This window comes from Schistocerca americana, chromosome 1, assembly GCF_021461395.2.
Source record: "Schistocerca americana isolate TAMUIC-IGC-003095 chromosome 1, iqSchAmer2.1, whole genome shotgun sequence".
In the NCBI taxonomy this organism is placed as follows: Eukaryota; Metazoa; Arthropoda; class Insecta; order Orthoptera; family Acrididae; genus Schistocerca; species Schistocerca americana.
The window spans coordinates 791,218,540-791,230,546 of record NC_060119.1 but is presented as its reverse complement, the minus strand read 5'-3'; the positions used below and the strand labels follow the sequence as shown (position 1 = coordinate 791,230,546).

General features: G+C 44.5%; 1 protein-coding gene across 2 annotated transcripts in view; it reads left to right on the top strand.

Annotated features, from left to right (window-relative positions):
• LOC124612436 (colorectal mutant cancer protein) overlaps positions 1 to 12,007 on the top strand; it is a 602,106-nt gene that overhangs the window by 211,879 nt on the left and 378,220 nt on the right. The gene's annotated exons all lie outside the window — the stretch shown is intronic.

The window sequence follows — 12,007 nt, the reverse complement described above, 5'->3', positions numbered from 1 at the left end:
GATAGTATGGACCAAAACAAGAGAAAAACAGTCCAGTAAACATTTGCTCCAAAATGCATACCTTAAAAGTTATGAGCACTTCTTCATTAGAAGAGTAGCAAAGATGAAAAAGTACTCGTAGCTCTTAACGTATGCATTTTAGAGTATATGTTTACGGGACATATTTTTTTCTACCATTTCCCAAAATATGGAAAGCAAAGAGCGTGCAATAGAAGAGATTTGTTTCACGGTATTGAAGACCAAGAATTGCTCATAGCTCGTAAGGTACGCGTTTTAGAGCCCATGTCTACTTGACATTTTTGTTTCGAACGGTCATTCCTGTCATATCCCTGAAAGTTGATCTTCACTTCTGAAACACTCTGTAGATTTTCACTTCAGACCATTTAATTAATATTTACGAAATAATTTATACTGAAACATTCACTTGTCACTAATATCTCATTAGCAAGACGAGTGCCGGCAGCATGCTGCCATCATCAGGTGCATTTACATTAAAACTAATAGTAACAAGTGACTGTTGCATTATATATTATTCCATAACAATCTTGTAATACATTTGCAGCTCTCAAATAACACCCATATAACATGGATAAATTTAAGACCTAATTAATTCCAAACCACAAAAGCACCACATGAGGGAAACGCAGAAAGTTCTTGCAAGCAATTCGTATTTTGTGGCGCATTCAGTAGATGTTCGAAGAAAAGCGAGCAGATTATTAGCAGTAGTTATTTGCTGCCAGTTTCACGTAATGTGGTCAACAGATACGAGGCTAATCCCAAAAGTAAGGTCTCCTATTTTTTTTAAGTACATAGACCTGTTTATTTCTACAATGGTTTACATCAGTTTACAGTTTGAACATTTAGCTACTTTTCGACATAATCACCATTTCTGTCGAAGCATTTTTGTAGACGCTGTTGCAGTTTTTGTATGCCCATGTCATACCAGCGCGCCGCCATGCTGTTCAGAAAGTTATGAACCTCTTCTTTCACCTCGTCGTCGGAGCTGAATCGCTGGGACCACAGTTAACGCTGACAGGTACTGTGAGACTCTCAAAAAACTCAAACGCACAATTCAGAACCGGAGAAGAGGAATTACAGGGCGTACACATTCTCCATGACAACCCTCTCCCACGCATCGTTCAGAAAACCGTTGTTCTCCTGCAACAGTTTCAATGGAACATAAACACCCACCCACCCTATGGTCCTGACTTGGCGCCCAGTGACTATCACCTGTTCTCTAGATTAAAAGAACATTTGGCCGGAAACCGATTGAGCTCGCACGACGAGGTGAAAGAAGAGATTCATAACTTTCTGAACAGCATGGCGGCGAGCTGTTATGACATGGGCATACAAAAACTGCCACAGCGTCTACAAAAATGCTTCGACAGAAATGGTGATTATGTCTAAAAATAGCTAAATGTTCAAGCTGTAAACTGATATAAACCATTGTAGAAATAAATAGGTCTATGTGCTTATAAAAAAAAATAGGAGACCTTACTTTTGGGATTACCCTTGTATTAAGACTGAAGGTAGGGCCGTCCATTCAGTTTGAGCTATTCGTACCTTCTGCAATACAGTCATCCACCGTAGAGCCCCTCATCTGCTACACAACATTATGCTGCCTTTGGCTGCCTCCAGCGTAACGTAGTGATGCACTGCCCATATGTGCATATGGACGCTCGCTTCTTAAACTTCATCTAAAAGAACAACCAGCTGCATGATGCTACTCGTAAAGTATAAGAGGCGATCAAAAAGTTCTGCGTTCGAAGGCCGTATAATGCAGAAGCGATATGCCACTCAGGCAAAATCGTCGTGAGCATTAAGGCAGTCATTTCACCGACACGCCGGGTTGAAGATAGCCGTCTGATAAAACACCGTGACTTGCTGTGTCAGGAAGTCCGTAACTGCCTGCTGCACATCCTCGTCCGACAGGCATTTTATAACGGACTGAAGGCGTGACAGTCGCGTGGCGAGACATCAGGCCTATAAGGCGGTTGCTCGAGAGTCTCCCACTTGAGTTGGCGTAACTTCTGCGTTACGACATTTGTGATATGGGGACATGCGTTATCGTGAACTTGGCGTACCACACCACAACAGTTGTTTTCGACAGACATGCTGCCCCATACACATTCTTCATTCTCCGGTGGATGTCTACGGTGTTTGCCCTTCGGCACCCAAGAAAAGAATAACAGCACTTTGTCCTTGTTTGGACGAATTTCGTAATAACGTCGCCATAGTTAACTTTTTAGCATTTGCCGCACGCACGTGAGAAATACACGAATGCCATACAACTGATCCCTTGCCTATAAGTAGGTGCTTACATACACGCATCCAAGTCATGCTAGATTGCATATTCGCTGCGGAAACGTCCTCAAACTGAAACTTTTTGATCGCTCCTTATGCCTAGGGAATTCTATGAATGAGTAATATGTTTGTGAAATGGAGGTTTGTAAAAAAGAGAGAGAGGGAGAGAGAGAGGAAGAATTGTGACATAACAATCTGCTATCTGGACTCTTACGTGCTTTTTACCACTTTGAAGTGATTATTTGTTACAGCCGGAGTTTTAGTACGGTAGGAGAGGAAATATAAAAAAAATTTCTTAAGTGACCTAAGATTTTGTATTTGTTAACTGACGTAAGATTTGGTATAATTTACGAGTGACAATAAAAAAAAAGACTTTAACCCTTAGTTGTTGATGAACAAACGTGAATGGAAAATTTAGATTAACTTTTAAGGAAAAAGGGTTCTTCTTTCTAAGGAAGCTACTGTATCGCCTTCGCCATTAACAGAGTTAGTATTCGTGAGGGCCTCAGTTGTTTTTAGGGCGCCCTCACGTCACCACTCAGTAGTTTCAGAGAGGGCTACCTACCTCCCTGTGGTGTTCCAGCCACTGACACTGACCGATATCACGTAACGAGATGGGTTCTCACACTGCATTTTCCCAGGATTTTGTGACTGAACGAATCTTTTATTCAGCGATGAAATAGAAACATTTTAAATGTTAAGGCTGCCAGCGCAGCTCAGTTTCGACTTGTTAGCCGATACGTACTTGGTATCCAAGGACAAAATGTGCTAAACCGTCAGTCTTGGATTTAGTGTTTAACACGTTCGGCGCAGAGTTCCATTACAGACTTTAAAGAATGTCGTATTGCCGTATTCGTAATTTCAAGAGTCCCACTTCTTTTAAAACTGTACGTTTCGATTTAAGAAAATTCCTTACGTTGGTAACTTACTATCTACAGAAAGATACTTGTCTCTTTGTCTACTGTTACGTGTCAAAAGTCTTTTTACGACGATCGAGCTTTAACCGTTTATGAAATACATCACTTCCCCACGTCACGCGTTACTCCACGTGTACTCGTAGGCTATGAGCAGAAGTCATATAAGGACTTAATGAGAATCGGTGTCGTATATTGCAAAAACGATTTTCTGTTTGCAAACAGTGGAACGTAAAGGGTGAACGTAACTGAATGTACATTTATGTGGTTCGCTATTTGACTATGTTATGCTGAACATCGACATTAGTTGTATTTGCCTGTAGCTGCTGCTGTCATGGTTATTGAATTTGTGTTATCAGTCCTAACTGCCAGTAGCGGGACTGGGGCTAGAAGCGCAAATATTCGAAGCCTGTGGAACTATATAATTTAACTTGTATCAATAGAATCTGCTGGCGACCTCATCGGGACGAGTATATTAAACCCACGCAAGCAGCTTTAAAGTACTACCCATTGCTCAAACGTAGACTTCTGTGTTAGCGCTTCATTAGTATATTGCTGTACGTTTGTGGCTAATTACCCTTTTTTCTTGTACTCCATTTTATTGATAGTAATGGATCACGAAATATTAGAGTCGACATCAGCGATAAGTGAGTCATATTTCCTTATTAAGTCAACGTGAATAAAAACTGGAAACAAACCGAGATTTAGAAACATACCCTATCAGTCGCACATTTTTGCATCACTCCAAACTCCTCCGAGGTATAACTAGTGATCTCGTGGTGACAGATTTCAATTATATGACTGGGGCAGAAAAAGGGGTCAAGTGTGAGCAATAGTTTGGATCTGTTCTTTAGACCTTCCGGCTCGGACCATATTAACGGTGTCCACGTCTCGTAGCCTTACTTTATGGAAGGCCTGGTCGGCGTAGCATCTAAGCTTTTTATGTTCATTGTCGAGACTCATATTGAAAGGCGGTACTCCTGACAAGAAATCGATGCACCGAACACAACAGCGCCAGCACTACCTTGGCTGGAGAAAATTTTTTCTTGAGTAGAATGCTTCATTGCTGAAACATCTGAGCAGTTACGACACTTGTGACTTCAAACTTGTGTCAATATCGAACTCTGCAGGTAGTCGGCACAAGAAATATGCTTTCAAACTTTAAAGGTATAGGAACGGAATGGTTACTTTACTGACACATACTATTCTTGCTCACAATTAAACAATAGATTGCAAAAGTAGATTTTAAATGTCGTGTTGGTCTAACTACTAACACCAATGGAGAGTTAAAATTTTACAAGAACGTAGTGGGATTACGTCCTAGCTACAAAACTATTGTGAGCTTAAGCTCTTCCGGCGAATCAACTGTTTGTATTCCTCTCGGGTATCCACCCACGTGCAGTTGTTTACGAAACGCGATATTTCGACATTGGATCGTACCGTCATCTTAATGTGCAATGAGTGTCTTTGTTAAATCCCACATACTCTTACCGCCCCACACACCTCCCTCTCTACCCGATCGCTGCCTGGTAGGAAGGAATGCTGAGTGAGGGGTGTGGGGGGGGGGGGGGGGGGGCGGGAGGCGGAAGTGCACGCTATCGCAGGCAGTATGCTGGGCGCGAAATCGGGTGCTTCAGTGCTTCCGCCTCCTCCGGCGGGCGTGAAAGTCGCTGTTGGCCGACGTTGTGACTACAGTTGACTGACCGCTGGGTGCTGCGCTTTACTTAGTGTGAAGCCACTATCTGTGTTGATCAGGCCGTCGGCCACTCGTATGTCAACAACCTTCTTTAGAAAACAGTCCCAAAACGACGATGTCTACCTTAGCATAACCGTTTGTTCACATTTGAGTACCCTGTAAATATGCAGTCGTCTACAACCACAGATTTTGTCGGTTGCTGGAGTTCTGTGTGTCTCTTGTGCCCCTGCCGTTTTCCTTCAACTGTCGGCACAGGCTGCCCGATGTATGCCTTATCGTATTTGCAAGGTATACGGTATGAACCCGGTTTACGAACTCCCAAGTCATCTTTCACCGTACCTAATAGTGTACCCGTTTTGGGAGATAGACGGATATCGCATTTAATCATACGTCGAGCCAAGATTATGACGATTTCGTTTGATACTTTGCCGGCGTATGGCACAATTGTTACTGTCTTATCCTTCTCGTCGTGTTCTATTTGTTGGGCCTGTATCTTCTGCCCGAAAGCACGTTATACTTGCTCCCGCCTGTCCGTTCTTCTCTAATACGTCCTTAAGGTGGTTGAGTTCCCTCGTTATACTTTCTTCGTCCGATAATGCACGGGCTCTGTGGACCTGTGTAGGTAGCACACAGTCACACTGAAGGATGAAAGCAGCTGGAGGCGTGGAGATATTGATCAATGTGGGTGACTTTCTTGTACATGCTGTGTCCCATAATGCTGTCCGCTCGTGATGACTGGGTGTTGTGTATTGTCCTTGGTTAGTTAGGTTTAAGTAGTTCTAAGTTCTAGGGGACTGATGACCATAGCTGTTAAGTCCCATAGTGCTCAGAGCCATTTTGCTGTCCGCTTTGCGCTTGACTTGGACGTCCATAGAGGGCCGTTTGCCATTGTCTTCCACCTGCAAAGTGAATTTGATGCTGGGGTGCAGAGTGTTCAGATGTTGGACAAATTCCTGAATTCTCTCACTCCGTGTTGCCACGCCTCAGATGTGTCATCAAAAATCTGGAAAATCGTGTGGGCTTCACTGCAGCTTACTCCAGAGCTTTCTCCCTCCGTGAATTTGTCTGTCACAGCCTGTGACAGAAGGCATCCCATAGCGACGCCATCCGTATATTCATAATAATCTCCATTGAAGAGAAAGACTGTAGATGTGAGGACGAAATCGAAGAGATTAGTCATTAAGGGGGTGAATTTTTACCTGATCAGCCTGAGAGGGAATCAGAGGAGCACAAAAGTCACGCCGAACTCAAGCAACCAACAAAATCTGCGGCTGGGAACACTGCATAGTTACAGGGGATTCGGTGAAATTGGACAAACGGCGGTGCTAAGACAGAAAACGCCATTTTGGAATTGTGTTGTAGAGAGAGGTGTTGAAATACGAGTGGCCGGCGGTGTGAGCAATAGAGACAGTGGCATCGCTCTCAGAAAAGCGTGGGACCCAGTGCTGTAGTCACAACGTCGGCCGAGAGCTACTTTGCACGCGACGGGGGAGGCAGAAGCACTGAGGCACCGTAATTCGCGCCCGGCAGTCGGCGATCATGTCGCGTACCAACCCCACCTCCCCAACCCGCACCATCGCCATGCCAATCTACCTGACGCCACGCGCGGACAGGTTGTGAAGGAAGGGGTGGGGAGCGATGAGAGTGTAAAGAAGGCGCGATGTTTTCTTTGCCGTTGATGATTGAGAAAGTTGAGTACGTGTGCTCATTCTCTCGGTTGTATGTGTGTTCACAATTAGTTCAATGTTGGAAGTTAACGCGAGGCCGATCTGCATAGTTTTGTTTAGAAAGTGCTAGCGCCAGAAAACTGAAGCTAAATACAGAACACCTGCAGAAGACCGACACCTGAAAGCCAGTGCCAGTTGACCCTTAACATAAACAGAGGTAACGTGCTGCGTATAAATTGGGGGGGGGGGGGGGCGACAATACCCTGGCGATCAAGCGTTGGAAACAGTAACAACTGTAAAACTGTGGGTGTATGCGTACGTAAACGCGTGAAGTATAACGACCACATAGACCTAATAGGAAAAGCAGATTCCAGACTGGGTCATTGGAAGAATCGTAAGAGACTGTCGTTCAGCCAGAAGCGAGGTAGCTTGGAAAACACCCGTGCGACCTATTCGTGAATACCTCTCTTCACTCTGGGGACCCCTTTACCTGATACGGTTAATAGAGGTGATAGAGAAGATTTGCACGTATGGTCACGGGCACGTTTAGTATGCGCAGGCGCATTACGAAAATATTCATCCAACTCGAATGGGAGAAGCTACGAGACAGATACTGTGCATGACAGAGAAGTCTGCTGTTAAAATTCCAAGAGCGGCTATTGGTGAAAGAATGAGGCAACATGTTATTTCCTCGTACGTACGTCACACAAAAGAGCCATAACGGTAAAATGAGAGAAATTCGAGTCTGTACTGAAGCTTAACCGCAGTAATTAATTCCTCGCCCCATTCGTTAATGGAATAGGAAAGAGAGAAACGACAGTGGCACTCGAAGCACTCACCGCTACCTATTGAGAGATATCAGCTGGGCATAGATGTTGATGTAGAGACTGTAAAAACTGACGTCAGAAATGTACGTCTGTTTGAAAACCTGAGTTTCTTGTGTTCGGCAGTAATTTAGATTTCCCACTAAGCTGCAGTATCGCTATGGAGTCTGAGGTACTGCGGCTCCGCGGAAGGCTCAAGCCAAGTTTGCGACGGGACAGACATGTGCGGTTAAATAGAGCGCCCGCGCTGACGCGCTGCCACTTGCCTGTAGTCACTTGAAGTCTTCAGACCGCGCCATTAGGTACAGTGTTCGGCCTTGTGCTACGGTTTTCTGTGTATATGTACTCACTCTGCACTGATCTTGCACGCTTACGACGATCTTGCTGTGTTTGGGACCCTGTTTCTAGCTACCCGCTCATTACGTGGACGTACTCGTTACTGACGACTCTGAACTGCAGTTTGTTCTACCGGTGACCGCGTCGTCGTGCGCCGAGTTATACTCAACTTTTCTCGCCTACGCCGAGTAGTATAGCATAGAATCTGACCGGAGATAGAGTCGCGACAACCAGTCCGCGCTCATACCTGCGCGACAACAGTAGAAGGGGAAGCGATGGGCAGGTAATGAGATTGCAAAGCAGTTTCCAGCTCGTTTGTAACGACAAACCTGGTCCAGAAGCGTGTAGATGCTATCTCAAAGCTGTGGCAGATTACGGTGGAAAATGTGAGCCGCTCGGCGCGCAGTTGAGGGGTGAAGTGCGCGCGCGACACATTAAGCCTGTGATTGCAGGGCAGGGGCCGGCGGGCCGCGGACACGTGGCAGGGCGGTGGAGGCCTCGAATGCCTGCCGATTACAGCGCCTCGTGTTTGTTTTGGCAATTACAGCGCCGCTTTACGGCTCCCGCGAGGCTCGTCGCTCATAAAAAAAGCAGCCCGCCCGCACTAAACATTTCCGCGGGGAACGCAGGCCGCTCGCTGACTTGCCTTTATATTAAAAGCGGCCGCGCACTCGCTTTTCATTAAGTCACCTTTCACTGGCGGTGGTGGCCAACGTGGAAGTAACGCAAGCCTGCTCAGGTATTCGGACGAGCTGCGGCTGTTACTGCAAACTCCACGTCGTGGCGCAGAATAAGCTTCAGTCGTGCATTGGCAATGTGTTGGGACTGACTTTCCTGCGCTTGGTGTTCCTCTGTAATATGGAAAAATAAACTTGAGCGTCCTCTTTTACAATGATGGATGCAAGTGTGGCCAAATTGTCGACTGCTCAATAGATTCCCGTGACAGTGTCTTTGGGATTCGACTTTCAGACGATTTTTTGTCTTTGATGCAGTCGTACATTGAGATGACAAATGTCGTGGGATACCTCCTAATATCGTGTCGGCACCTTTTGCCGGGTGCAGTTCAGCTACTCCTTGTGGCATGGACTCAACAAGTCGTTGGAAGTTCCCTGGAGAAATATTGAATCAAGCTGCTTTTGTAGCCTCACATAATTGCGAATGTGTTGCCGATGCAGGATTTTGTGCACGAACTGACCTCTCGATTCTGTCCTTTAAATGTTTTATGGAATCCATGACGGGCGATCTGGGTGACCAAAACATTCGCTGGAATTGTCCAGATCGTTCTTCAAACCAATCGCGGAAGGCTGCAAAGAGTCTCCAAGTAGTCGAACACAAGCATTTCCAGTCAATGATCGGTTTGGTTGGACCAGAAGACCCAGTTCATTCCACGCTGATTTTGATGCCACTGGTAGCCCTGATATATGACCAAAATTTCTTGGCGGTTTGGGACAGATCTTGTGATTATATTTTGCTGCAGTAATTATTTAAGGCGTCACATATTGCCTCTCTGCAAGCCGAGTGGGTTGGGATCAACACCTGCTTGTATACGAATTTATGCTTTCTTTTGTACCTGAAGTCCAAGTTGTGTCTTACGTAGCTTCCTGCGTATACAAGGGGACCTGTACCATCTTCAACTGTTCTGCTAGCTGCACATCTTTGTAGAGCGTGATCGAGTATTTGTTTGGACGTGAATCATACTTCGACTAACCTTCACTATCAATACCAGATGATTCTAATACCACTCGAAAAACGAGATCTATATTCACATTTGTACTCCATAATTCACCATACGGTGGCCACTGTCATTTTCCCCCTTTTTCGCCGCCCGCTGTGGCCGAGCGATTCTAGGCGCTTCAGTCTGGATCCGCGCTGCTGCTACGGTCGCATGTTGCACATATACACAGCCAACATCGTTATGGAGCCACCACAGCTTGCACAGTGCCTTGTTGACAACTTGGGTCCGTGGCTTCGCGAAATCTGCGCCACACTCGAACTCTACCGTCAGCTCTTACCAACTGTAATCGGGACTCATCTGACCAGACCGCAGTTCTGTATTCGCCTAGGAGAGGCGCTGCAGGCGATGTAGTGCAGTTAGCAAAAGCATTCGCGTCGATCGTCTGCTACCACAGCCCATTAAAGCCAAATTTCGTCGCACACTCCTAACGGATACTTTAGCCGTTTCTCCTACATTGATTTCTGAGGTTATTTTACGGGATAATACTTGTCTTTTAGCGGTGACAACTCTACGTATACTTATACATATCTCCTGTACGTGTAACTTTAAACATGGTACGCCCAAGTAATCAAAACGCAGGGGCTAAATTTGATGGCCAAAATGCAGGTTGTACGAGTACACATCCCAACCATGAACTTAATTTCCTTTCATTGTACAGAATATAATTTAATAGTCTATGTCATGCAAGACTACTCAAAAATGCGGTACTCGTTTTCGCCGTAATAATTTCTTTAATAAATTAATAATTACAGCAAACTTTTTTCCAATGTTTATTCCATTTGTTACAGAGTAGATTACAGAATCGTGTTACTGGCGATCGATTGCATCGCCTGGTGTGCTAGAACAGAATTACGGACGGTATTCCTCATAGAAGCAACCGAAACACAGTTTCGTAGAGCACCAAGTACATTTAAAGAAAACTGCTGTGTTGCAGGTACACGGATTCTTCAGAAACGACACTGGAAAACACATTTCGTTTAAATTCAGAAAGGTTGTTCTTTTCTCGAACAACTTCGATGCGAACCTCGCGTGTTTGATCATTCCTGTGGAAGCAGATGCACTAATTGATGCAGAACTGAAGAATGTATTTTTATCAAATATTCCCTCGAGGTGGTTTCTCTATTAGTCTTTAACAAGTCGGGGGAATTTTAAAGTTTTTACTTGAAAATTTTGATCTGCCTGCAAAAACTCTTCGTACAGCACTTCTGTCAGCATCCTCGATTTCGTGTCGGTAATTTGCGATTCAGCTCATCAACTCTTTTATAAACAGTCCCACCAAATTTCCCAGATAGTTCTTGAATACGTAAGAAACCGTACATCAATATCTTTACTGTTACAGTTGTAGTATACGGTGCTGTGAAGGAATGGCTAATCTTGTTCAAACTCTGTTGGACGTCAATCGGTACTGGCAGCCGGTTTTATCGGTATTAAAATAACCGGTATCAATATTAGGGACGAGTATTATCATCTGGAATCCTTCCGCAGCTGCTAATACTTCGTCGATCGTTGCGAACTGTTTGGAGCAGTCTAAATATTTGGAACTTTAACTACGAACCACAAACGAAATAACATGAGACGAAAGTGTGCAGTGATTGATTTATTAATGAGATTACTAAGGCAAAAATGACCATTTTTTAATAATTATTTTACGCATAAAATTTCAACATCGATTTTCCCGGAAGCTAGGGGCTGTCGCATGAGAAGCTGCTAGCCAGGTACTCCGGACACCTCCCTCTACAACATACCTCAGAGACATCAAAATTCATGATTAACGGGTGTGATGATCCCCTTGTGAGTTGCAAGCGGCTCGGCGCTCATCTGTGTTTGGCTGTATCTCGAGGGAATCCTCGGAAATGACAAACTGACATGGTGGCAAGGGAGGCTTGTAATATAGATAATGTACGACCCGTGCTGTCTCCATGGGTGCTATTACCACGTTGTTGACGCCGAGAGCTTTTTGTCAGTGGGAGAATGAGTGGCTGGAAGTACAAAATAAAAATTTCAAGCTGATGAAACCTTCAGTTTTGCCGTGAAAAACAACGTTCCAGTCACAGATGGAAAGAAGTGGCTGTAACACGACTGAGAACAGGGCACTATTCTCTGAAACACATACACGAGCGTGCGATGCCTGAGGCGTACCAGTGTTGGTACGCCACATTTTACCTGATAGTATTGTATAGAGGACAGAAGTTTTTCTTTATAACGGTTTGTTCACTGTTTTAAATAACAATGATACGAGTCTGGAAAAAGGTTTTAAGGTTTTGTGTGTCATCTCCACTCCAGCCAAAATTACTGGATAGCTTATTTTAACCCGCCTTAGAGTTGTTAATTCAACTTTTTTTGGTCAGTGATCAAAGCAGCCACCATTATCTGAATCACAATTTTAGCTGATTGTGCATTTCTCTTTTAATGCTTATTCTTAACTGAAATTATACTGAAGCAATTTTAAAACCCGTGTACGTAACTGCTAACTAACTTCTCCTCGTTGTGACAGTTCCCCCGTTTTTATTAGCAGTTCGCCAACAACATGT